The sequence below is a fragment of the Lissotriton vulgaris genome, chromosome 1_1 (assembly GCF_964263255.1).
Source record: "Lissotriton vulgaris chromosome 1_1, aLisVul1.2, whole genome shotgun sequence".
Taxonomy (NCBI): Eukaryota; Metazoa; Chordata; class Amphibia; order Caudata; family Salamandridae; genus Lissotriton; species Lissotriton vulgaris.
In genome coordinates, this window is record NC_141685.1 from 37,242,688 (window position 1) to 37,267,168 (window position 24,481).

The 24,481-nt window shown below is 51.2% G+C and overlaps 1 protein-coding gene across 2 annotated transcripts in view; it reads right to left on the reverse strand.

Annotated features, from left to right (window-relative positions):
• LOC147737093 (uncharacterized) overlaps positions 1-8,308 on the reverse strand; it is a 54,254-nt gene extending 45,946 nt beyond the window's left edge. The window contains exon 1 of one of the 2 annotated variants that reach the window (XM_086963260.1): positions 8,247-8,308. The gene's annotated coding sequence lies outside the window, so the exon portion shown is untranslated. Of the gene's footprint in view, positions 1-8,133 lie in introns of both variants that reach the window. The other variant, XM_086963215.1, reaches the window with a different exon arrangement.
• Between the last annotated feature and the right edge of the window lie 16,173 nt (positions 8,309-24,481).

The window sequence follows — 24,481 nt, forward strand, 5'->3', positions numbered from 1 at the left end:
GCAGAGTGAACACTGCTGTGGGACCCATTTGTAGCACGCAATGTTCAAACTGTGGGAAGATGGGGAGCGGACAAGGAATGGAAGATCTATTAAGGTCAAACTTAGAGCTCCTTTTTTCCACCCTTTTGGGACCGGTGCTCGAGAGAATTAAGGTTATTGAGGAAAAACTATCTCGGCTATGCGATCAGGGGAATAGTGTGCCAGGTAAAATTAGGGGACCGGAGATGGGGGGAGCAGAAGCCTCATCATACTCAAAGCCCACAACTAGTTATGAGGGTCAAGGAGGGGGGCACCGCGAAGGCGGGCAGTTGGGCAAAGACAGTGAGGGCACCAACAAGAGTGCCTTGGCGGGTAAAACGAACAGGACTACCCTAAGCATAAACAGAATGGAGCCACCTAATACGGTTTGTCCTGACACAGCCCAGAGGGGCTCGGAGGGAAGAAGGGCAATAGTCAGTGATGAGGAGTTAACAATAGCAGACGCTGTGCAGAGCACTAGGAGTTTACTCACATTGGATCTCCCCCCAGCCTCAAGCCCCTACACAGTGGTCCTTGTAGGGGTTCCTACTAACGGGGATGAGAGGGAGGAATCCCCGCGCACTCTAATTAACAAGACAGCACATTGGCTAGTCAAAAACACGGGTTTCAATATCACACAACACAGACATATTCCGATGGCAAGGAGAGGGGCTTGGATCGGAAGTAGCAGAAAGAGCTTTGCGGGTGATTGTGTGATTTTGAATTTCAGATATCCAGAGTTAGACAATGAGCTCCTCCATAGTCAATCCAGGGGTCAATACCAAGGGGATGGAGGGTCCAGTATCAGACTGCTCCCCTTGGCTTCTTTCTATAGGGATATGACCCATAGGAATATGCAAGGTGACCATTGGAGGAATAGGATTGCATCAGATGGGAGGGGGCAGCTAGTTTCACTCATTAACCGATTTGCACCTCTCCACAGTGCTTCAGCCCTAAATGAAATAGATTGACTGGTGGGGGGTTGAAAGACGAGAATAGCGCGCGGGGGTCACCCATAATAGGAGACAATGAAGGTCCAGGGCGCACACAGTCAGATGATTCCAATGCCAATGTGAGAGTTATAGAGCCCGGTGGGAGAAATGTGGAGAAAGATGCAGGGAATTTGGGTGAAGTTCCTGTAATGCCCACTAACCCTACAACTGTCATGGCAGGCAGTCAAATAGTGGGAGAGATTAAGATCATATCCTGGAATGTAGCGGGCTTAGCCTCAAAAATCAAAAATCACAACTGGCTAACGTATATTAAGAAACATCAAATAATCCTCCTACAAGAAACATGGGAGTACGTAGTAACACCCAGGCAATAGAAGGCTACAAAATGTTTTTCGTCCCAGCACGTAGGTCAGCGCCGGGGAGGGCAAAGGGGGTCTGACTATTTATGTCGATCTCAGACTCTCAGGAAGGTGGAGTGAACTTAGATGGGCCTCGGACTGCACACTGGGACTCACATATCGTAATAATGGTTTTAATTTAACTGTTGTAAATTTCTATAATGCCATTACTCCAGGACAAACTCTCCAAAGCGTAAATGAATTAGGGGCTCGGCTGCCAGGCATGGAGGAGCAAGGGGCACTGTGCTCCCAGCGACGACACCCTCACAGCCGCCGAACATCTTCACTTCCAAATACACACGACCTCAAGACCACACTCAGAGGCACCCTCATCTACAGACCACCAGGACCTCGCACACAATTCAGCGATGACATCGCAGACTTCATCAGCCCACACGCCCTCGCCGCCGCTGACTACATCCTCCTAGGGGACCTCAACTTCCACCTGGAGAACAAGAGCGACAACAACACCACCGCCCTGCTGGACAACCTCGCCAACCTAAGACTCAAGCAACTAGTAAACACCCCCACCCACTACGCCGGACACACACTGGACCCAGTCTTCTCCTCCAGCAAGCACATCTCTTTCAGCCACTCCACCGGACTCCACTGGACAGACAACAGCTGCGTCCACTTCAGCTTCAGAAGAAACACGACCCACCGCCACCCGCATCAGGCTCCCCGCAGGAGCTGGAACAAGATCACCACCGACCAGCTCACCACATCCCTGAGCCAGAACCCTCCCGCCAGCTCAACGGACCCCAACCAAGCAGCCATCAACCTGACACAGTGGATCACCAACTGCGCCGACGACCTCGCACCTCTGAAAAACCATCCCAGCAGGCCCGGCAGCAGGAAAGCCTCCTGGTTCAACGCCGACCTCAAGACCTCCAAGAAGAACTGCTGCATCCTCGAGAAAGCCTGGCGCAAAGACCCGACTACAGACAACATGACCACCCTCAAGCACGCCTCCCGCAAACACCACCAGCTGAACCGCACCACCAAGCCTCACTGCTGCCTCGTTTGCCGGCTGCCGCCGCTGCGAGTTGTTTTCCTTGTTTTGACGGTTCTTTGTGCTTGTTTGGGCTAAACTTGTTTTTTCCTTGTTTTAGCGTTCATTTTTGCCTGTTTGTACTGTATTTTAATTTTTGTTCCGTGTTGCCCTCCTTCCTTGTTGTCCGCCTACCTGGACGCCCCCGCCCTCCCTTCCCGCCACCGCCGCTTGTCCCCGCCCCTTTTTGCCTTCTGTAACCCTCCCCGCTCCCGCCTCCCAGCTGCTCCGCCCACCCACGCACTTCGCCTTAAATGGCGACCGTGCGAACGCGCAGCGGTCACGCGCAGCGGGCGCGCCGATTGTGCGCCGAAGGCGCGCCAAAGGTAAGCCCGTCTGCGCCCGTCCGCGACCGGACCGCGCCCAGCGCCAGGACCCCTGGACCTCGAAGACCTCGACCTACCCGCCTGACGTACTCAGCCGCCACCCTCATCGCTCTCAACACCGGCCGACTCCCAGAATGCCACCAAGCCACTCCAAGACGCACCCACGGACCTTTCAGCTGCCACGCCTGCAAGTTCTCCTGCATCCGGACCAGCCCCGCACCAGCACCCGCCAAGTCGAACTCCAGCAGCACCCACCTCAAGTGCATCCTGCTCAACACCCGCTCCATCCACAGACACGCCATCGAACTCTGGAACCTCCTAGACGCCACAGCCCCTGACGTTGCCTTCCTCACGGAGACCTGGATGAACGCCTCTTCAGCTCCCGACATCGCCATCGCTATCCCAGAGGGCTACAAGATCGTCCGGAGGGACCGAAACGCCAACCAGATGGGAGGAGGCATCGCCATCATCCACAGGAACACCATCCGTCTCACGACCAGCACCGACAACACCCTGACCAGCGCCGAACACCTGCATTTCCAGATCCACACCAACCCGAACACCACCCTCAGAGGCACCCTGATCTACCGACCCCCTGGACCACGCACGCAATTCAGCGAGGACATCGCCGACTTCGTCAGCCCGCATGCCCTCCCCTCCGCTGACTACATCCTCCTGGGAGACCTCAACTTCCATCTGGAGAACAACAACGACCACAACACCAGCACCCTGCTCGACAACCTCGCCAACCTGGGACTCAAGCAACTGGTGTCCACCCCCACCCACCTCGCCGGACACACACTCGACGCCGTCTTCTCATCCAGCACAGACATCGACTTCAGCCACGCCACAGAGCTTCAATGGACGGACCACAGCTGCGTCCACTTCACCTTCAAGAGAACGACGACCCACCAACACCAGCAACAGACCGCCCGCAGAAGCTGGAACAAGATCACAGCAGACCAGCTCGCCACCTCCCTGAGCCTACACCCTCCTGCCAGCTCAGCGAACCCCGGCCAGGCCGCCGACAACCTCACGAAGTGGATCAGCAACTGCGCGGACGAACTCGCCCCGCTGAGGACCCCGCCTAGCAGACCCGGCAGCAAGAAGGCCCCATGGTTCACCGACGAACTCAAGAGCTCCAAGAAGAACTGCCGAGCCCTCGAGAAAGTCTGGAAAAGGGAACCGACACCGGACAACAGGACCTCCTACAAACTTGCCACCCGGAAACACCACCAGCTGATCCGCGCCGCCAAGAAAACAGCATTCAAGGACCGGTTGGACAACAACGCACACAACTGCAAGGAACTCTTCAACATCGTGAAAGAGCTTTCCAACCCCAGCGCAGGAAACAACGACATCACCCCATCGCAAGACCTCTGCAACTCCCTCGCCTCATACTTCCACAACAAGATCACGGACATACACAGCAGTTTCAACAACCAACCAACGCACACCACGACCGACCAGCCACCCCCCCCCCACCACCACCCTCCACGCCTGGACCCCGATCAGCACCGAAGACACCATCCGCACGATGAACTCCATCCACTCCGGATCACCGACCGACCCCTGCCCTCACCACGTCTTCAACAAGGCTGACGCTGTCATCGCACCCCACCTGCGAGACATCATCAACACCTCCTTCGACACCGCCATCGTCCCTGAAAGCTGGAAACACGCCGAACTCAGCGCTCTACTCAAGAAACCAACAGCGGACCCCACCGACCTCAAGAATTACCGCCCCATCTCGCTTCTCCCGTTTCCAGCCAAAGTCATCGAGAAGACCGTCAACAAGCAGATGGCCGCCTTCCTCGAGACGAACGGATCCCTCGACCCCTCACAGTCCGGCTTCCGAGCCAAACACAGCACCGAGACCGCCCTCATCGCCGCCACCGATGACATCCGAGCCCTGATGGACAATGGAGAAACAGCGGCCCTCATCCTCCTAGACCTCTCCGCGGCATTCGACACGGTCTGCCACCGCACCCTAGTACGGCGCCTCAGCAACATCGGAATCCAGGACAAGGCGCTGGAATGGATCATCTCCTTCCTCGACGGAAGAACACAGAGAGTCCGCCTACCACCGTACAAGTCAGAGGCCTCCGAAGTCATCTGCGGCGTCCCCCAAGGATCATCCCTGAGCCCCACCCTCTTCAACGTCTACATGAGCCCCCTCGCAGCCATCGCACACCAACACAACCTCAACATCATCTCCTACGCCGACGACACTCAGCTGATCCTCTCCCTCATCAACGACCCCGCCACCGCCAGCGCCAACCTACACGAAGGGATGACAGACGTAGCCAAGTGGATGATGAGCAGCCGCCTGAAACTGAACTCGGACAAGACGGAAGTCCTCATCCTGGGATCTTCACCCCCCGCCTGGGACGACTTCTGGTGGCCCCCCGCCCTGGGCAGCGCACCCAAACCAACAGACCACGCACGCAACCTGGGCTTCATCTTGGACACCTCCCTCTCCATGACCAGACAAGTCAACGCCTTCTCCTCGTCATGCTTCAACATCCTGCGCATGCTACGCAAGATCTTCCGGTGGATCCCCACCGAGACTAGGAAGACGGTCACCCAGGCCCTTGTCACCAGCCATCTGGACTACGGCAACTCTCTCTACGCCGGAACCACCGCCAAACTCCAGAAGAGACTCCAGCGGATCCAGAACGCCTCAGCACGACTCATCCTGGACATCCCCCGTCGCAGCTACATCTCCGGACATCTGAGAGATCTGCACTGGCTCCCGGTCAACAAGAGAATCACCTTCCGTCTCCTCACGCACGCACACAAGGCCCTACACAACCAAGGCCCAGTATACCTCAACAGCCGCCTCAACTTCTACGCTCCCACACGCCAACTTCGATCGACCGACCACGCCCTCGCCGCCGTCCCCCGGATCCGAAGAGCCACCACAGGAGGAAGGTCCTTCTCCTACCTGGCCGCCAAGATGTGGAACTCCCTCCCGACCCACCTCCGCCTGACCCAGGACCACCTCGCCTTCAGGAAGCAGCTCAAGACATGGCTGTTCGAGCAGTAGCGGACCCCCCTCCTCCAGCGCCTTGAGACCCTCCGGGTGAGTAGTGCGCTATATAAATTCTGTGATTGATTGTGATTGATTGATGACAGTTCCCCAGCCCTTCCATTCTTTGACAGACAGAGGCTCGTTGGCTGTTCATATTTTTTTGCAACAACAAAGAAACTTATTGTAGCTTCTGTGAACTGAAGAGATAAAACCCCTGGGCATGTTTAATTAACTACTGACAAATATGAACAATCAAGAACATGAGTTTCTGGAAAACTATCAAGCACCCAATCAGAATCAGCCGCCCTTCTCACCCAGGAATTCACGAGGCTTGGCTTTTGAGAGGATGAATTGCACGTGGTATAAGCAGTGGCGGTTGTTCATAGGGGCGAATGGGGCGTTGCCCCACTAGCCTCGTGAGTCGGGACGGGGAGGAAGACAAGAGAGACACGCACCACACGCATGCAATGCAGCAGCGTTAAATCAATGAACTGCTCACTGCCCCGTGTGTCACAAATTAAATTCAGTCAGTCTGACTCTGACTGTTTTGGTTTTTTTTTCATCAAGGGATGGACGATGACGAGGGTACAGCTGGTCGGAGACCTCCTGCGCATGTGCTGGCCGGGGCGAGGAATATTGCTCGCCCCGGAAGCACATGCGGAAAGAGTGATGTCACCATGAAGGAAGTGGCGTAATAAAGGAGAAAATGCCTGGTTTCAAATGGGTACAAAAGGGGGTGGTGATGGACGGAGCATCTGAACCAATTAAACACTCACACCCAGTCAACAGATCTGGGTTTAATCCATCACCGTTCTTTAGCCCACTCTGCCACCCCAGTTCAGACATGGCCATATGCAAATCAGTCTGATCCTGTGCCTCATGGGAACAGTCCAGCCCGAACTGCCAAGCCATGCCTTCCCTGGACCGGAAACATGCTTCCTAGGACCGGTTTCTGGCATTTCAGCTGAACAAAGCGGTCCATCACCACCCCCTTTTGTACCGCTTTGTTCGCCATAAGTTGGCAGGGTATGCTCGGATGTGAGTCCCTTGCTCACTTTGCCACTGGATTCCAGCAAGCCTGGCTGAAGACGGCTGAAATGCCAGAAACCGGTCCTAGGAAGCTTGTATCTGGAGCGGAGACACCCGCGAGCAGCAGGTTAACAGCAGCAGCATGTGAGCACTTCTCTTCTGCTGCATTGTTTTCCTGCTCCGAGGAAAGGGATGGCTTACTTAATTTAACTACAGTAGATTTTGCATACGTTATGCCACTTGATTGGTAAAAGAAAGAAATGAAATACCGCTATTTCAAATGTGGGCAGGTGTAGCTGTGACGTTAAATGGGAGCTGTGTTGATGTGTCTGACTGTTTTTGTATCAATACATCTGTCTCCCATTCCATGTTTGCATTGAGTAAAAGACAGCCTGTTTCTGTTTACCAATCTATGTACACGCATTTGTAATGCAATAGGTCTCGCAATTACACGAGTTTAAGCTATTTGAAATTGTAAATGACAATGCCTTTTATTTATGTTTTAAAAACGAATAAAAAATAAAAGGCATTGTTATTTGTAATGTCAATAGCTCAAACTTGTGTAAATGCGAGACCTATTGCATTGCAAATGATTGTTTTATAAAAGCGCCCCATACTGCTCTTTCACTTTAATGGCGACCCACCCCTTTCTTTAGACACGGCTCGTCTAAGAAAAGGGGCCCGGCCAACATTAAAGTTAATGCGCTGCATGGGCGTTTTTACAAACATGCATTTGCAATGCAATAGGTGTCGTATTTACAAAACTCTGGTTAATGCAAGACCTATTGCATTGCAAATGCTAGTTTCAATTTACCATGAGCAATATCGACCTTTTTAAAACAAACTCTTTTCCATGTGCACCTTTTGCATTTTCGTGCAAAAGCAATACATATATTTTTGATAAAACAAAGAGGGTGGCACATAACTCAGCAGGCCACAGGTTGGTCATTTAGACTCAAATGTGCAAATGGCAGGTCAATACACGTGTCCAGCGCTTACAAATCCAAGGGCGTGAACAAACATCTTTCTCGGGGTTGGGGCAATGCACCAGTGAGAAAAGACCAGGTAGAATGTATTACTTTTCACAGTTCTCCCATTAGAATCTAAATAATGTTTATAACTATGCAGTGTAAGCATCTTGTAGAGTTAAGCACTTAAAGGAAATAGGCCCCAGAGCTGTGAACACTTCACAACTAATGTGCTTGCACCATTTGCTTTGTGGAAACATCGAGCTGTAAGAAATAAGACTAGAATCAGTTCCTATTGTAAACATTTTGTTACATTGAGCAGAAAAAATGAGAAGACCGAATGCACTCAACTATACCTCGAACAAGAAGCCAGGGGCTTTGAAATTCCGTTTAACTGTATCCACTCTTCAAACACCCGCCATGGGGCCCCTGAGCAACTAGAAACCGAGACACCTTGTCCCAGACCCACCTGGACACCCAGTGATCTGTAAATGGCGCCTGTGCCAAACAAATTATCGGCGCGGGTTAGAGGCTTTGCATGAACTGCGCATGCGCGGGGGACAGACAGTTTAAGCTTGCCTTTTGATTAACAACTGCGCATGCGCGGAGAACGGACATTTTCGGGGGGCTAGAATTAACAGCTGCGCAAGCGCGGAGAATAGACACTGCTCTCAGGCCTTATATTAACAGCTGCGCATGCGCGAAGGACAGATAGCGCCCCCCCGCACCAGAGCACGAGAAGTCATCGAATGAAGTGCATTGGAAGAAATAAATATCAGAAATTCCTATATTTTGAACAACGAGCAGCTCTAAACATATTTTGAAATAATGGGAAACTACTGAAATGAAAGGTCACTAACCTACAACCTCTTTCTAATATAACTTCATTTTTAAACTAATGGCGGCAAAGAGGACACATTAGAAGGAAGTTTGATGGGGCTGAGAGACACTTGCTTAGCTTGACAAGACCTCACTCATGGGTCAACACTGTGCAGCAGACAAAAAGGAAGATTTAGAGGCCAGTGCGTCAAGAAATATAGACGGGCCAGTTAGTCTGAATCACTTTTGCAAATGTGCACTCGATACAATTATACAAATCTCAATCTCAGCTGCACAGAGAGTGTTATCATTGGTGCAGAAAAGAATGATGCTTCATTTCAACCGCGCTATTCTAAAACACAGACTCTTATTTCCTCTGCAAACTGCGTAATAATGAATTGCCCGTCAATTGTCAAGGTAAGAAATTGTGGCTAACATGAGGCTTTACCAACAAGCATTTACAATGCAATAGGTCTCGGGTGAATTAAGTTTGAGCTATTGGCATTGCTAAATATTGCAACTGCAACAAAAGTCTATAAATTGTAGGCCAAAAAAAATGTCTATTTATTTTTGTAGCAATGGTGGAATGCTGCGCTTTAGATGAATATGTTTAACCCTTTCGATGCTTATGACGGCCCCCAGCCGTCATGCATCACCGGGCTCGTGTGCTGATGACGGCTGGGGGCCGTCATAAACCCGCCCACTTCGAAAAACGCCGCACAGGTGCAGAATCGCGACCGCACGCAAGGGGTTAAAAGTAAAGTGCACCATACTCCGATTGCTACAATAGTTAATTGTGGATGCGTTCACAATTGATGTGTGCACTGATGGCTGGTGGTGTGTGTGCCTGTAGAAATTGTGCACTGATGGCTGGTGGTGTGTGCCTGGTGGAAGTATGCACTGCCAGCTGGTGTTGTGTGTGCCTGGTGGAAGCGTGCACTGACGGCTGGTGGAAAGCGTGCACTGACGGCTGGTGGTGTGTGTCCGATGAATGCATGCACTGACGGATGGTGGTGTGTGTGTGTGCCTGGTGAAAGCGTGCACTGACGGCTGGTGGTGTTTGTGCCCGGTGAAAGCATGCACTGATGACTGATGGTGTCTGTGCTTGGTGAAAGTGTGCACTGACGGTGTGGTTCTGTTTATGGTTGTGTGTGTGTGGTTGTATTTGTGGTTGTATGTGTCGTATGCGTGGTTGTGTGTGTGGTTATATGTGTGGTTGTGGTTGTGTGTGTATGTCTGGTTGTGTGTGTGTTGTGGTGTGTGGTTGTGTATGTGGCTGTGTGTGTGGTTGTGTGTGTGTGGCTGTGTGTGTGGGGCAGGTGAGGGGGCAGATAAGCGTAATGTTGTCAGCTCTGAGGAGCACACAGTTTAGGCTCATATTCTGAAGCATGTGCTTCCAGACTCCCTGCTCCCCCTTCACGGTCGGTCCGAGTTATACCTTGCACTGCTGTTAAGTCTCAATAAATCCCAGGCACACTTCCGCTTTGCATCTATCGCCAAAGGGAAGAAGCAGTGTACCAGTGCATTGATTAATTGGCCGGCTGATGAGACCCTCCTGTGAAATCTAAAGCATTTATTAAAATAACACTCTTGTTTGCTCTTAAAGTGACCCTCATATTATATCCTCAAATTACCTTCACGTGAGATAATAAAGTGACCCTTCGGTGAGACCCGAGAGTTAGCCTTTGAGATCCAAGGGTGATTAAACCTGAGACGCCAAAAGAAGCTGCTGTGACATGTCCAGGAGCCACCTAAATTACCCAACTGTATTTACAACAAGCCATATAAGGAATACCGCGAACAGATGTTTGTGACGGACCCTCACGAAGTGTGCTTACTGTGCCTGGTGGCAGAGCACAGTTCTAGGGCTGCATCGACTTCGCTCAGTTGAATCTGAAGGTCATGCAGTTTGCTTACTGTGCCTGGCGGCGGAGCACAGTTCTAGGGCTGCATCTACTGCGCTCAGTTGAATCTGAAGGTCATGCAGTTTGCTTACTGTGCCTGGCGGCGGAGCACAGTTCTAGGGCCTGCATCGTCTGCGCTCAGTTGAATCTGAAGGTCATGCAGTTTGCTTACTGTGCCTGGCGGCGGAGCACAGTTCTAGGGCTGCATCGACTGCGCTCAGTTGAATCTGAAGGTCATGCAGTTTTCTTACTGTGCCTGGCGGCGGAGCACAGTTCTAGGGCTGCATCGACTGCGCTCAGTTGAATATGAAGGTCATGCAGTTTGCTTACTGTGCCTGGCGGCGGAGCACAGTTCTAGGGCTGCATCGACTGCGCTCAGTTGAATCTGAAGGTCTTGCAGTTTGCTTACTGTGCCTGGTGGCGGAGCACAATTCTAGGGCCTGCATCGACTGCGCTCAGTTGAATATGAAGGTCATGCAGGACTGTGAGGTGAAGTTCCATGTCACCAAATATTGGAACCCTTCACACCATGACATGTTGGAGCGTTGTGACACCACCTACCAGTGCGCAAGAGTCCTGCATTAAAGTTTCCAGATCCAGTCTCTCACTTGGGGAACATTCCTTTGGTGAGAAAACTGTGGGTAGAAGTATCCATCAGAAACAGACCACGTTGATAACAGGAGAAATGACACCCGGTAACAGTGACAAAACAGACCGAGAAGAGAAGAGGCTGGAGACAAATAGGGGACTGACAGAGGCACAGAACAGATGTATGTAACATGGGAAAGGAGATTAAAGGCACCTGGGACAGAGAGAGACTGGGCTACGTGACATAGAAGAGACTGTGAAACTAAGGGACACATAATCCAAAAGAACAGCTACACTAGGAGACCTACAATAGACGCAGAGAGACAGAAGGGGTCAGAGAGAGGGAGATCATACCGTGGTGCAGAAGAGAACACAATGCGACATGGGACACACATGGAAAAAGAGACAAAGAAGAGATTGTGAAACTAAGGGACACATAATCCAAAAGAACAGCTACACCAGGAGACTTACAATAGACGCAGAGAGACAGAACGGGTCAGAGAGAGGGAGATCATACCGTGGTGCAGAAGAGAACACAATGCGACATGGGACACACATGGAAAAAGTGACGAAGAAGAGACGGGGACATCTTGGGATACAGACTGGCAGAGAGTAGAGACACTCAGAATAAAAACATACCAGGGGTCGGACACAAGGAATACAATCAGAGACATCTTGACAGAAGCAGAGATTAGCACACACAGTGACAACATACTCCGGAATTAGAGAAATGAACAAACTAATCGGCTGGCCGGGGCCTCCAAGGCCAGTCGAATCTTCGCTCATGCCTTGGCCCAGGGAGGTCATATGCACCTGTGCACCTCAGTGTGGCTCATAAAGGGCACTGGATGGGTCGGCGACTATACAGGGCGCGGCAGAACACAGACCCAGGCAGATCTATGCACCTGTACGCAGCACATAAAGGACACAGGGCAATCACCCAGGCCCTGGCCCAGGGAGGTCATATGCACCTGTGCACCTCAGTGCGGCTCATAAAAGGCACTGGATGGCTCGGCGCCTACACAGGACATGGCAGAACACGGACCCAGGCAGATCTATGCACCTTGTCGCAGCACATAAATTACACAGGGCAATCACCCAGGCCCTGGTTCAAGGAGGGGATATGCACCTGTGCACTTCAGTGCGGGTCAAATGGCAATGGAGGGCTCAGAGCTCATACAGGGCACTGCAGAACAGAACACTACAAAATGTAGTTTGAAAACAGTAATTTGTAAGCACTAACATGCATAATGTACAGCAAGATGTACTGCATACCAATTCGTTGGTTAACTGAAACATCTTTTGTTGCAGCGCTTTCAAGTTGTAAGTGTAGTTTGCCGTGCATAAAACAAATTATTTCTCTCTCACACACACTTTTCATATATTTTGGATTCTGGAACTGTTGCCACATTCCTTTAACCATCTGCTGATATTTCGAATCAGTTTTCTCGGATTTTCTCACTGCAGACTCTGCTGCTACTTTTATGTATGTGTGTTGCACACACTCATGTCAGCGTCTGCTCCACTACTAATGTAGCTTCCTGCTGCGGTGTCTGTTCATACTTTCGTTTTAGTGTTTTCTGGCACTTACTCTCAGGAGCCTGCAGCTGATTGTCATTTCACTTTCTGCTCCATCATTTCCGTGTCTGCAGTGCTGATACTTTACACTCTGTATTTATCCAACTTCAATGATATTGATTATAATTAATTTCAATTCTGTGTATGTGGATCGCCTCCTTTCAGCATTTAATAAACTTTCATTTCATTGTTTATTCCTGTTTTTATTTCAGTGTCTGCTGACACGGGTTATTCCACTTAATACCTCGGCGTTCACTTCAGTGCGCACTGACACCTTGCCGCCAGTGTCTGCAATCACTATATAAATATTTTTTATATGTTGGATTGCTCGGTGTGCAATTTCTTAAAAGCGCTTCTTAAAACTCCGCGCAAACCCCAAGAAAAGGACTCTGGCTGAGGGTGTCCTATGTTAGCATTTAGGGGAAAGCAGTCGATTCTGTTAAGGGGCAAAGCTTAATTTGTAGTTCTGTGAACAGTTATTGTATGTTTTTATTCTGGTTATTATATTTCTATTCTGATTCTTCGTATGTGAAAAAAACTATTTTTATGTCACACAGACTGTCGTATAATGGATAGGCCCGATTCTGTTGCATTCATTAAAAGTTGTTTTGCGTGCAGTACGGAGCAAAACGCGAATGATAAATATTTGCTTCTGCGTGTGAGAGTCACGCCTTGAAGAAGCAGCTGTTGTGTTTCGAGGCGCCCACGGTGGCCCCGAAAGGTTGGGCCACGAGCTCCTCACAGGATGTTGTGTGGACGGACTATCCGTGGCCCTAGTGAGTGTGTGATCATAGTGTGGTCTGTAGGGCATGAGTGAGGCGGGGCCCTTCACGAGAGGGTGAGTTTGTGATCATAGTGTGGTCTGTAGGGCATGAGTGAGGCAGGGGCCCTTCACGAGAGGGTGAGTGTGTGATCATAGTGTGGTCTGTGGGGCATGATTGAGGCAGGGCCCTTCACAAGAGGTTGAGTGTGTGATCATAGTGTGGTCTGTGGGGCATGAGTGAGGCAGGGGCCCTTCACGAGAGGGTGAGTGTGTGATCATAGTGTGGTCTGTGTGGCATTAGTGAGGCCGGGCCCTTAACGAGAGGGTGAGTGTGTGATCATAGTGTGGTCTGTGGGGCATGATTGAGGCGGGGCCTTTAACAAGAGCGTGAGTGTGATCATAGTGTGGTCTGTGGGGCATGATTGAGGCGGGGCCCTTCACGAGAGGGTGAGTGTGTGATCATAGTGTGGTCTGTGGGGCATGAGTGAGGCGGGGCCCTTCAGGAGAGGGTGAGTGTGGGATCATAGTGTGGTCTGTAGGGCATGAGTGAGGCGGGGCCCTTCACGAGAGGGTGAGTGTGTGATCATAGTGTGGTCTGTGGGGCATGAGTGAGGCAGGGGCCCTTCACGAGAGGGTGAGTGTGTGATCATAGTGTGGTCTGTGGGGCATGATTGAGGGGGGGCCCTTCACAAGAGGGTGAGTGTGTGATCATAGTGTGGTCTGTAGGGCATGAGTGAGGCAGGGGCCCTTCACGAGAGGGTGAGTGTGTGATCATAGTGGGGTCTGTGGGGCATGAGTGAGGCAGGGGCCCTTCACGAGAGGGTGAGTGTGTGATCATAGTGTGGTCTGTGGGGCATGAGTGAGGCGGGGCCCTTCACAAGAGGGTGAGTGTGTGATCATAGTGTGGTCTGTGGGGCATGAGATGTGGTGGGGCCCTTTACGAGAGGGTGAGTGTGTGATCATGGTGTGGTCTGTGGGGCATGAGTGAGGCAGGGGCCCTTCACGAGAGGGTGAGTGTGTGATCATAGTGTGGTCTGTGGGGCATGAGTGAGGCGGGGCCCTTCAGGAGAGGGTGAGTGTGGGATCATAGTGTGGTCTGTAGGGCATGAGTGAGGCGGGGCCCTTCACGAGAGGGTGAGTGTGTGATCATAGTGTGGTTTGTGGGGCATGAGTGAGGCAGGGGCCCTTCACGAGAGGGTGAGTGTGTGATCATAGTGTGGTCTGTGGGGCATGATTGAGGCGGGGCCCTTCACAAGAGGGTGAGTGTGTGATCATAGTGTGGTCTGTAGGGCATGAGTGAGGCAGGGGCCCTTCACGAGAGGGTGAGTGTGTGATCATAGTGGGGTCTGTGGGGCATGAGTTAGGCAGGGGCCTGTTAGACGGACCGGGAGGGTCGGCCGAGGATAAGGGGAGAGGTCTCCAGGGAGAGCCGTCTCCAGCGATCGTACAGACAAGTAACTTCCCCCCCCACAGACGTACACCACACAAGGATAAGGTTCAACGATACTTTATAAGCAATTCTTTAAGTACGGTAGAATGGTACAAGGAGGTCTGGACTCAGGGGTCCCCTCGATTCTGGTCTCTGGTTTGGGGAAAAGGGTAGCGGGACAGTCTTGTTACCAATAGGTGAAATAGCTCTCAATCCTCGAGCTCGGCGTTCTAGATGATCGGGCCGCGGCGGAGCCAGCAGGTCCCGAGATGGATGAAGGAAGCGACGGTCCGCGGCGGAGCCAGCAGGTCCCGGAGAAGATGGTAGTTACAAACGGTCCGCGGCCACGCCAGCAGGTCCCGACGACGATGAAGGTTTACAAAGGTTGCGGCAGCGCCAGCAGGCAGGACGATGGTTCGCAAGGCAGAGCTACGGCAGCGCCAGTAGTCCGTCTAGGATGAGTTCTTCTCTGCGTCTCTCGACTCCAGGATACAACTGCCTTCCTGCTCTGGAGCTGCCCCAGTTATAGGGCTGGTGCCCTTTGATGTCCGGACCCTCGCACTTGGAGGTCGGGGGGTCCGGGATGAGGGAGTCCAGACACCCAGCAGGGGGGTGGAGCCAGCGCCCGGGGAGGTTGTGGGCGAGCGGCACCTGGCGGGGGAGAGCCATTGACACCTCTTTCTCCCATTGACCTGCCAAGTAGTCCGCTCACCTCCTGGGTGGATGGTGGTGCCGGGATGTCTGAGGCCTGGCCAGGCCCAGGGTTGAGGTCGATCGGGGGCCATGCGGCCTTGTGGTGGAGTGTCCAAGATGGCGCCCAGGCTGGGCGCGTGGGCCAGTAATGGATCGGGCCCACGAGGTCGATATGTTCAGCGGCAAGGGTCCCGGAGGGGACGGAAAACGTGGCGTGGTGGTGTTGTGACACTTGAGGGGCCGGGCTCGGGCCTGGTCGGGCAGAGGGGAAGCGGCCCTTCATGTGGCCTGTCCAACAGGGCCCTTCACGAGAGGGTGAGTGTGTGATCATAGTGTGGTCTGTGGGGCATGAGTGAGGCGGGGCCCTTCACGAGAGGGTGAGTGTGTGATCATAGTGTGGTCTGTGGGGCATGAGTGAGGCGGGGCCCTTCACGAGAGGGTGAGTGTGTGATCATAGTGTGGTCTGTGGGGCATGAGTGAGGCAGGGGCCCTTCACGAGAGGGTAAGTGGGCGAGCACCTCGGGTTCATGACTGTTGCACATTGCGGTGACTCTGACCAGACATTTGTGAAGGCACGTGAAGGAGCAAGGACCAGATTTACTTTTCCATGAACTGGCACCTCAGTCTTACGGTACCTGTTCCCTCCCGCAATTGGTCAGCGGTTCCATCACGGAGCATAGTCCGATATTGACTGCTCCCACAGCAGGAGAAAGCGAGAAACAGGACATGTACGGCACTTCAAAACCTCAAAGAGCTTCATTTTCTATAGCCCCTCACTTTTTTCGCTACGTTTATTTTTTTCATTTTGTACGTTTCATTACAGTGAGGTGTATGGCTTTTCGGTGTAATGTAATTTGTAAAGATCGTGACTCCAGGGCCCAGCGGATGAGTTTCCTTGAACTTTGAGGTGCCATCGCACCCCACGAGAATTTCGGCAGCCCCCACAGTCCCACACAAGAACCCCTGCTACCACTGATTCCCCCCACCTCATCCCCACAAGATTATTGACTTTCTTCTCCTACCCATCCCCCAAGAATTCTGATAACCCCTTCTCTCCTCGCCAAATTCCTCAGGGCTCTTATTAAGATTTCTCACTGAGCACTCAAAATATCAAGATTGAAGCTGTAACAGTTCAGTTGAAAATCACTATTTCCAAGTGTCAATAAAGTGCATATATTCCCAAAGGTCTGCATGAAGTTGAAATCCACTTAATTATGGCCTGGAAGTAGAAAGACACCGGGTGTCTTGACAGGCTTTTTGGCTCTATTTCGGAGTGATATAGACTTTAATCTTGCTCACATCTAGGATACGTATTCCTAGCTTGTGTTGGCCCTTTAAAGCCCTTTCTTCCAGACCTAGAAGAGGCCATCTATTGCCTATTGGCTTTGGCCTGTCATTATTTCTTATAGTAGAGGTTGGATCCTGTGGTCCTGACTTTATATTACACATTGGTATGGTTTATGTAGGTACTCTGACAGAGCTAAGGGTTATTTCATCCTTCTCAGGCGTATAGGCCCAGAACTAGAGGGACTCCATCTTGATGGAGCTGAGAGGCTTCAGGGGTAAAGGTAAAGTTTATAGTTAAAGCTGTTGTTCGCCCTAAGCGAACCGGAGAGAACCGGCCAGGGCTGAATCTAATTAGGAAGTCTCTCTGGGCTCAGGTCTCTAGACGAAACAAGCAGCTGGTCACTGTGGGAGCGTCTAGCGCAAGGAGCCTGGAGCATGGGATTGGTGGGAGGAAGCTGATGGCTGGAACTTTCCATGAGGAAACAGCATTCTATATTAGTGAAGTGCAGAGGCAGAGTCAGGGAGTTGAGCTGGAGTGGTGGAGCGGTGTGTTAAAGTTACTGCTAGTTACTGCTAGTCATAGAAACCCCACAGATTTATGTATGTGTATTTTATCATTGTTAAAATAAAACACCCCATTTCTTAGTGAACTAGTGTGGTGTATATCTTTTGTCCCCATACAGTGGAGGTAACCTTGTCTCCTAGTCAGGTATTACTGTTTGAACAGATGTTACCCCTGATCAGGTAAGTAATAGTGAATAATTAGGGAGATAGGAAACCTGCAAATAAGGGATAAAAGTTTATACATATTGCAATTTGGAAAGCCATCTATTATTGTAGTAGCAAACCCTTAGTGAATAGAGAGAGAGAGACTTCCCAACATAGAGAGACAGAGAGCTGAAGGTATTCATAGGAAAGTGGTCGTCATTGGTAAGTGGCGTTAGTGAGAGCACTGATTGTGGTCAGTGTGTATACCCACAGGATTGTGGCTTGTAAATGAGAGCACCAGGGAGGACACTGGTGTGTAATGAGATCGTCTCTAGAGAAAGAGGCGTTAATGACAGCACCTAAGACAGAGGGGTGTGTAGGTCTGCCGGATTGCAGACCGGGTATAAATGAGAGCACTGGGACTGCAGGCCCATGTGTGTAGGCGCGCCGGATTGCATGTCGAGTGAGCACTGAGTCAGAGCAGTGTGTAATGGTAGATAATCAGAACTGCCCCAGGGTAGATTAGTCTGGACCCATGTGGTCGCGAGACTATAAGGTATGAGTGTGGTGTAGGGCATGGATGTCCTTAGTAATCAGTGAGTATTCTTAGTATCCCTATAGATTTAGTGGTGTTTCTGATAATATGAGCTTGTATATTGCGAGTTCCCCATCCTCAGGTAGGTACCCAGGTGCCTGGATAGATGGTCCTGAGGAGGGAGGTGGTTACGTTCCGACTGGGTTAGAGGGGCTCCCAGGAGCTGATCCCACCTGGTCCGAAAATCCTGTCGGTACACCGGGGCTCAATGTTCACTCGTGGTAAATACTTCAAAATGTATTTGTAGATCTCCCATCAAAAAAGTTTTCAGTAACCAAAGTTTGCAGCAGCCAACACATGTTTTGTCAGGCATTACTGTCATGCCACAATGACTTCATCAGGGCTAAGCTGTTATTCCAAGTGCCGTAAATTAATATTCTTATATCGGCACTGAGCAATCATAAACCGACACCGGTTCACAGTGAGACCGAAGCACATTGATATACGTTACAGTGTAACACGTACTCGTGTTTGAATGAACTGGAAATATATAACTATAATATTACTGGTCACGTTGGGATTTGGAGGACGTACTGACCACGGTGGGGACATAACGATTTTGAATGAGAATTACTGAAATAGACCTCTGGATACAATATTGGCAGCTAGGACTATCCGTGAAGAATGATTGGATTAGTGAATATGCGATACCAAGACATTATTTAGAAAACTTTGTTCAAACTTTATTTATGATTGCTCAGTGCCGATATAAGAATATTAACTTACGGCACTTGGAATAACAGCTTAGCCCTGATGAAGTCATTGTGGCATGACAGTAATGCCTGACGAAACACATATTGGCTGCTGCAAACTTTGGTTACTGAAAACGTTTTTGATGGGATATCTACAAATACATTTTGAAGTATTTACCACGAGTGAACATTGAGCCCAGGTGTCTTTCTACTTCCAGGCCATAATTAAATTGATTTCAACTTCATGCAGACCTTTGGGAAGATATGAACTTTATTGACACTTGGAAATAGTGATTTTCAACTGAACTGTTACAGCTTCAATCTTGATATTTTGAGTGCTCAGTGAGAAATCTTAATAATTGTTATACCTAAAGTTTTACTTTGGGATCGTGTGAAAGTTTGGTAACCTTTCCCTCTTGCTTGGTAGCACCTCATTGCACTTACGGTACTAACTTGCCTTTACTCATGCTGTGCGCCTGAATTTATACCTGGTTACCTCTAACAATGTATTGTTCCTCAGGGCTCTGTTGAACTATTTGTAAATGTACCGTGTGGGAGTAAAGGGAAGCCAGGAGTGCGAACCGGGCAAGTGCTTGTAACTGGTGTAGCGCTTAGTGAGGTTTGTGTCAACAGCGGCGCTGTGTGTGTGTGGGAATGCAGTGTGTGCTCCAGTGAAGAGAATCCAAGCACAGGGTTTACATGTAAACAGCGCCTGTGATTAGCGGCTGGGGCACAAGCTCACACCCTCTCGTGTGAGGATTATCCCAGCTCATTAGTTACCCTGGAGTAGGAGAGGCTGATGGGTAGGTGAGATGTCTGTATCCGGTTACACGGCACTGGAGCTCTGTGAAAGACCTGCGTCCTTTTTTACATTTTTAGCCCAGGGTTGTGCATACGATGCCCTTCGAGGTTCCTTTGTATCAGACGTATACATGAAACTTTTTTTTTAAGTGTATGCTTTGTGGCACAAATAAAAAATGTCACGAAACGTGCAAGATCTAGAGACGACCTACTTATTGTCACGTGCGTTTGCAAAGCCAATAAAAACATTCAAACAGTCATGTTACTGTATGTACCTTGTGACGCCTCCATAAGAGAACCATACGCCACTGTCAATGTCTTTTCTGCCTCAAACCAATGGAAAGGAAAATTATCCCCAGAGTGAGGAGAGGTGAACTGGATCTGGCGCAAGAGTGAAACAAATGTAGCAACAAATCCTGCCATTTAAAAGGAATTGCGCAGTAACTTGAAATGAGATAATCAGGAGCGCAGTGGTGTCTGGTGGCAGCTGTGTGAAGATAGCTAGACCACCTATGTTTTCGGCAGACCAGTCCATTAGATCGCAAATACAAGTGTCAGGAAAGGAGAAGGTTACATTATCAGAAAAGTTGTATAGGTACTAAAAAAAACACAGAAACGACCCTCTGGCGGCGGCCCCGTTATTTCCCTGCTATTTTCAAAATAAAAACGAAGGCGAAAACAGTGGGCACAACTCACGTGGCAATCCCCACCCTTGCAACACGTAACCACGAACCACTCCTAGTAGAAACGAGCAGCACAAACCCTCCCCAATCTTCGATCGCCTCACCCCATTCAGACAGCACTGAAAGCGATCGCGTGATCGCTATTGTAACAAGTGAAAATGACTGCGCACTATTTAAAATAAGCGTCACAATACTGTAGTTAGGCTGTGCTGCTTCCGGAATAGTCGGAAGTTACCTACTGGCTAAAGAGCCAATAATAAGGCTGCTGACAAATAAAAAGCCAAAGTTAACCAATGGCGCGTGATCGCTATTATAACAAGTGAAAATGACTGCGCACTATTTAAAATAAGCGTCACAATACTGTAGTTAGGCTGTGCTGCTTCCGGAATAGTCGGAAGTTACCTACTGGCTAAAGAGCCAATAATAAGGCTGCTGACAAATAAAAAGCCAAAGTTAACCAATGGCGCGTGATCGCTATTATAACAAGTGAAAATGACTGCGCACTATTTAAAATAAGCGTCACAATACTGTAGTTAGGCTGTGCTGCTTCCGGAATAGTCGGAAGTTACCTACTGGCTAAAGAGCCAATAATAAGGCTGCTGACAAATAAAAAGCCAAAGTTAACCAATGGAAAGCAGCAAGAAATAACAAAGCAGTACGCAGAGTTTCAGCACCCTTATAGACTACCAGATGTCTAGTAGAGACAGCGCATGCGCGCTGCCAAACCGAGACCTAAAAATGACATTGCCATGGAATATATGCTAAGTAAGGGATTTTTGCACATAGTTCAGGTGGGCTGAGGGATTTCCTGATGCTTTAAATCACAGACGGGCAAAGTTAGATTATGTGATTGTTATTTACGAATGGGAGGCCAAGAGGGGGGAGTCAGAAGCACCCCTGCTGTGTGACTGTGTGTAAGTGTTAAAGTAGAGTAAGTGAGGAGGGAATGTGCTGGATACGGAGGGCCGGACAGCAGCGTTTAGGTAACTGCCTCCAGATGCTATTGTTTGTGAAATTATTTTTTCTGTTGATGATCAGACAGACTCGTGCCGCTCTGCATCTGTACTGACACAAAAGTACAATAATAAACCAACTATAAAGTAGTAAGTCAGTAACGGCTCTGCCTGGTGCGCAGCACTTTGCCCGTTGGACTGATGTAACTTAAGTAACACTTACTTGGACTAGACGAGTTCAGACTGCTGTCTCTTCCCGGTCCGTGACCGTCCGGTCAGCAGTGCACCTGGACTCGTTATGCCACACGATGCACATGATGGACAGGTTGCCGATGATGCCCACGGCGAAGACGATCAATGAGAGCAGAATCATGGCATAAGCGCTATACGAGTTCTCCGTCATGGGGTAGCGTGGGTTCTGGACTTGCGGGCACTTCTGGTCAGTTGTGGTTGGTTCCCCTCTGCTCTCACCCCTGTCCGTCTCTGAGGCCCCACCATGCCTGACTCTGGACGGGTCTGTGATTAACGTGAGCAGTGGCCTGGTAGGACTCAGGTGGCCCGTGTCAATGAGACATGGGTACTCGGCTATCACCCTCGGCTCATACAGCTGCACGGCCTTGGCATCATCATCCTCTGCACCTCTCCGCATGTGCAACAAGGTCCCAGAGGTGTCTGGAGCACCCCGCTGCTGCCACCTGTTCATTCGAAGGTGGAAGCCAGTATTGCCCTGTGGTGGTTCCACTGACTGACTCCCCATGCCTCGGTTATCCAGAAACATCTCTTCCTCAGTTTGTGGACCCGTTCTCCACTGCCGGGACGTCAGCCTGCCTCATAAACGAAGCAACTTCGGATGCCTCGTCCCCCAACGAAGTCGGGGCTCACTAACGGTCACATCCAGATTATAATCCCCGATGATGTGCCACCTAAACCAGTAGCAGCAACCACTCACTGCTTAGAGCAGTCGGTAATTGCAAGAGCAGTGTGTTAAAGCCGCGCGGCACCGCCGCAATTATTCATGTAGCCTGGAGCCAGGCGCGACAGGGCGGGCAGCCACTCCAGAGCTGAGAGCAGACAATTTTAAACTATTTAGGAACTACTGAGTCCAGGAAGCAGCTGCTGGCACCATGTCTCGGAGCAGCAGAGCAGGCGCAAAGGTTCACAGGCACCGTAGGTGGCGTGCGCTGGCAAGTGGCACTAAATGCGTGACAATGCATTTCAGTGCTGTGTTGCGGAACACCACACTGAAATCCCCGAGCGTCACACCTGATGCGTGCTACTTGACCGGAATGGATGGTGACAGGTGCACTGCACCATGCAGAGGGTGACAGGTGCGCTGCACCGTGCAGTGTGGTTGGTGCACCGTGCAGACTGTGACTGGTGCACTGCACCGTGCAAAGTGTGACTGGTGCACTGCACCGTGCAGAGGGTAGCAGGTGTGCTGCACCGTGCAGTGTGGCTGGTGCACCGTGCAGAGTGTGACGGGTGCACTGCACCGTGCAGAGGGTGACAGGTGCACTGCACCGTGCAGTGTGGCTGGTGCACCGTGCAGAGTGTGACTGGTGCACTGCACCATGCAGAGTGTGACTGGCGCACTGCACCATGCAGATGGTGACAGGTGCACTGCACCGTGCAGAGTGTGACTGGTGCACTGCACTGTGCAGAGTGTGACAGGTGCACTGCACCGTGCAGAGTGTGATTGGTGCACTGCACACTCTGCACCAGCCACACTGCATGGTGCAGTGCACCTGTCACCCTCTGCACGGCGCAGTGCACCAGTCTCCCTCTGTACGGTGCAGTGAACCAGTCACCAACTGCACCCTGCAGTGTGACTGGTGCACTGCACCGTGCAGAGGGTGACGGGTGCACTGCACCGTGCAGAGTGTGACAGGTGCACTGCACCGAGCAGAGTGTGATTGGTGCACTGCACCGTGCAGAGGGTGACAGGTGCACTGCACCGTGCAGTGTGTGACTGGTGCACTGCACTGTGCAGATGGTGACAGGTGAACTGCACCGTGCAGAGTGTGACTGGTGCACTGCACCATGCAGAGTGTGACTGGTGCACTGCAACGTGCAGATGGTGACTGGTTCACTACACCGTGCAGAGGGTGACTGGTGCACTGCACCATGCAGAGTGTGACTGGTGCACTGCACCATGCAGAGTGTGACTGGTGCATGCACCGTGCAGAGCATGACTAGTGCGCTGCACCGTGCAGAGTGTGACTGGTAAACTGCAGTGTGCAGAGTGTGACTGGTGCACTGCACCGTGCAGAGGGTGACAGGTGCACTGCACCGTGCAGAGTGTGACTGTTTCACTGCACAGTGCAGATGGTGACAGGTGCACTGCACTGTGCAGAGGGTGACTGGTGCACTGCACTGTGCAGATGGTGACAGGTGCACTGCACCGTGCAGAGTGCAATTGGTGCACTGCACTGTGCAGAGGGTGACAGGTGCACTGCACCATGCAGTGTGGCTGGTGCACCGTGCAGAGTGTGACTGGGGCACTGCACTGTGCAGATGGTGACAGGTGCACTGGACCGTGCAGAGTGTGACTGGTGCACTGCACCGTGCAGAGTGTGACTGGTGCACTGCACTGTGCAGAGTGTGACAGGTGCACTGCACCGTGCAGAGTGTGATTGGTACACTGCACACTCTGCACCAGCCACACTGCATGGTGCAGTGCACCTGTCACCCTCTGCACGGCGCAGTGCACCAGTCTCCCTCTGTACCGTGCAGTGAACCAGTCACCAACTGCACCGTGCATAGTGTGACTGGTGCACTGCACCGTGCAGAGGGTGACGGGTGCACTGCACCGTGCACAGTGTGACAGGTGCACTGCACCGAGCAGAGTGTGATTGGTGCACTGCACCGTGCAGAGGGTGACAGGTGCACTGCACCGTGCAGTGTGGCTGGTGCACCGTGCAGAGTGTGACTGGTGCACTGCACTGTGCAGATGGTGACAGGTGAACTGCACCGTGCAGAGTGTGACTGGTGCACTGCACCATGCAGAGTGTGGCTGGTGCACTGCAACGTGCAGATGGTGACTGGTTCACTACACCGTGCAGAGGGTGACTGGTGCACTGCACCGTGCAGAGTGTGACTGGTGCACTGCAGTGTGCAGAGTGTGACTGGTGCACTGCACCGTGCAGAGGGTGACAGGTGCACTGCACCGTGCAGATTGTGACTGGTGAACTGCACTGTGCAGAGGGTGACT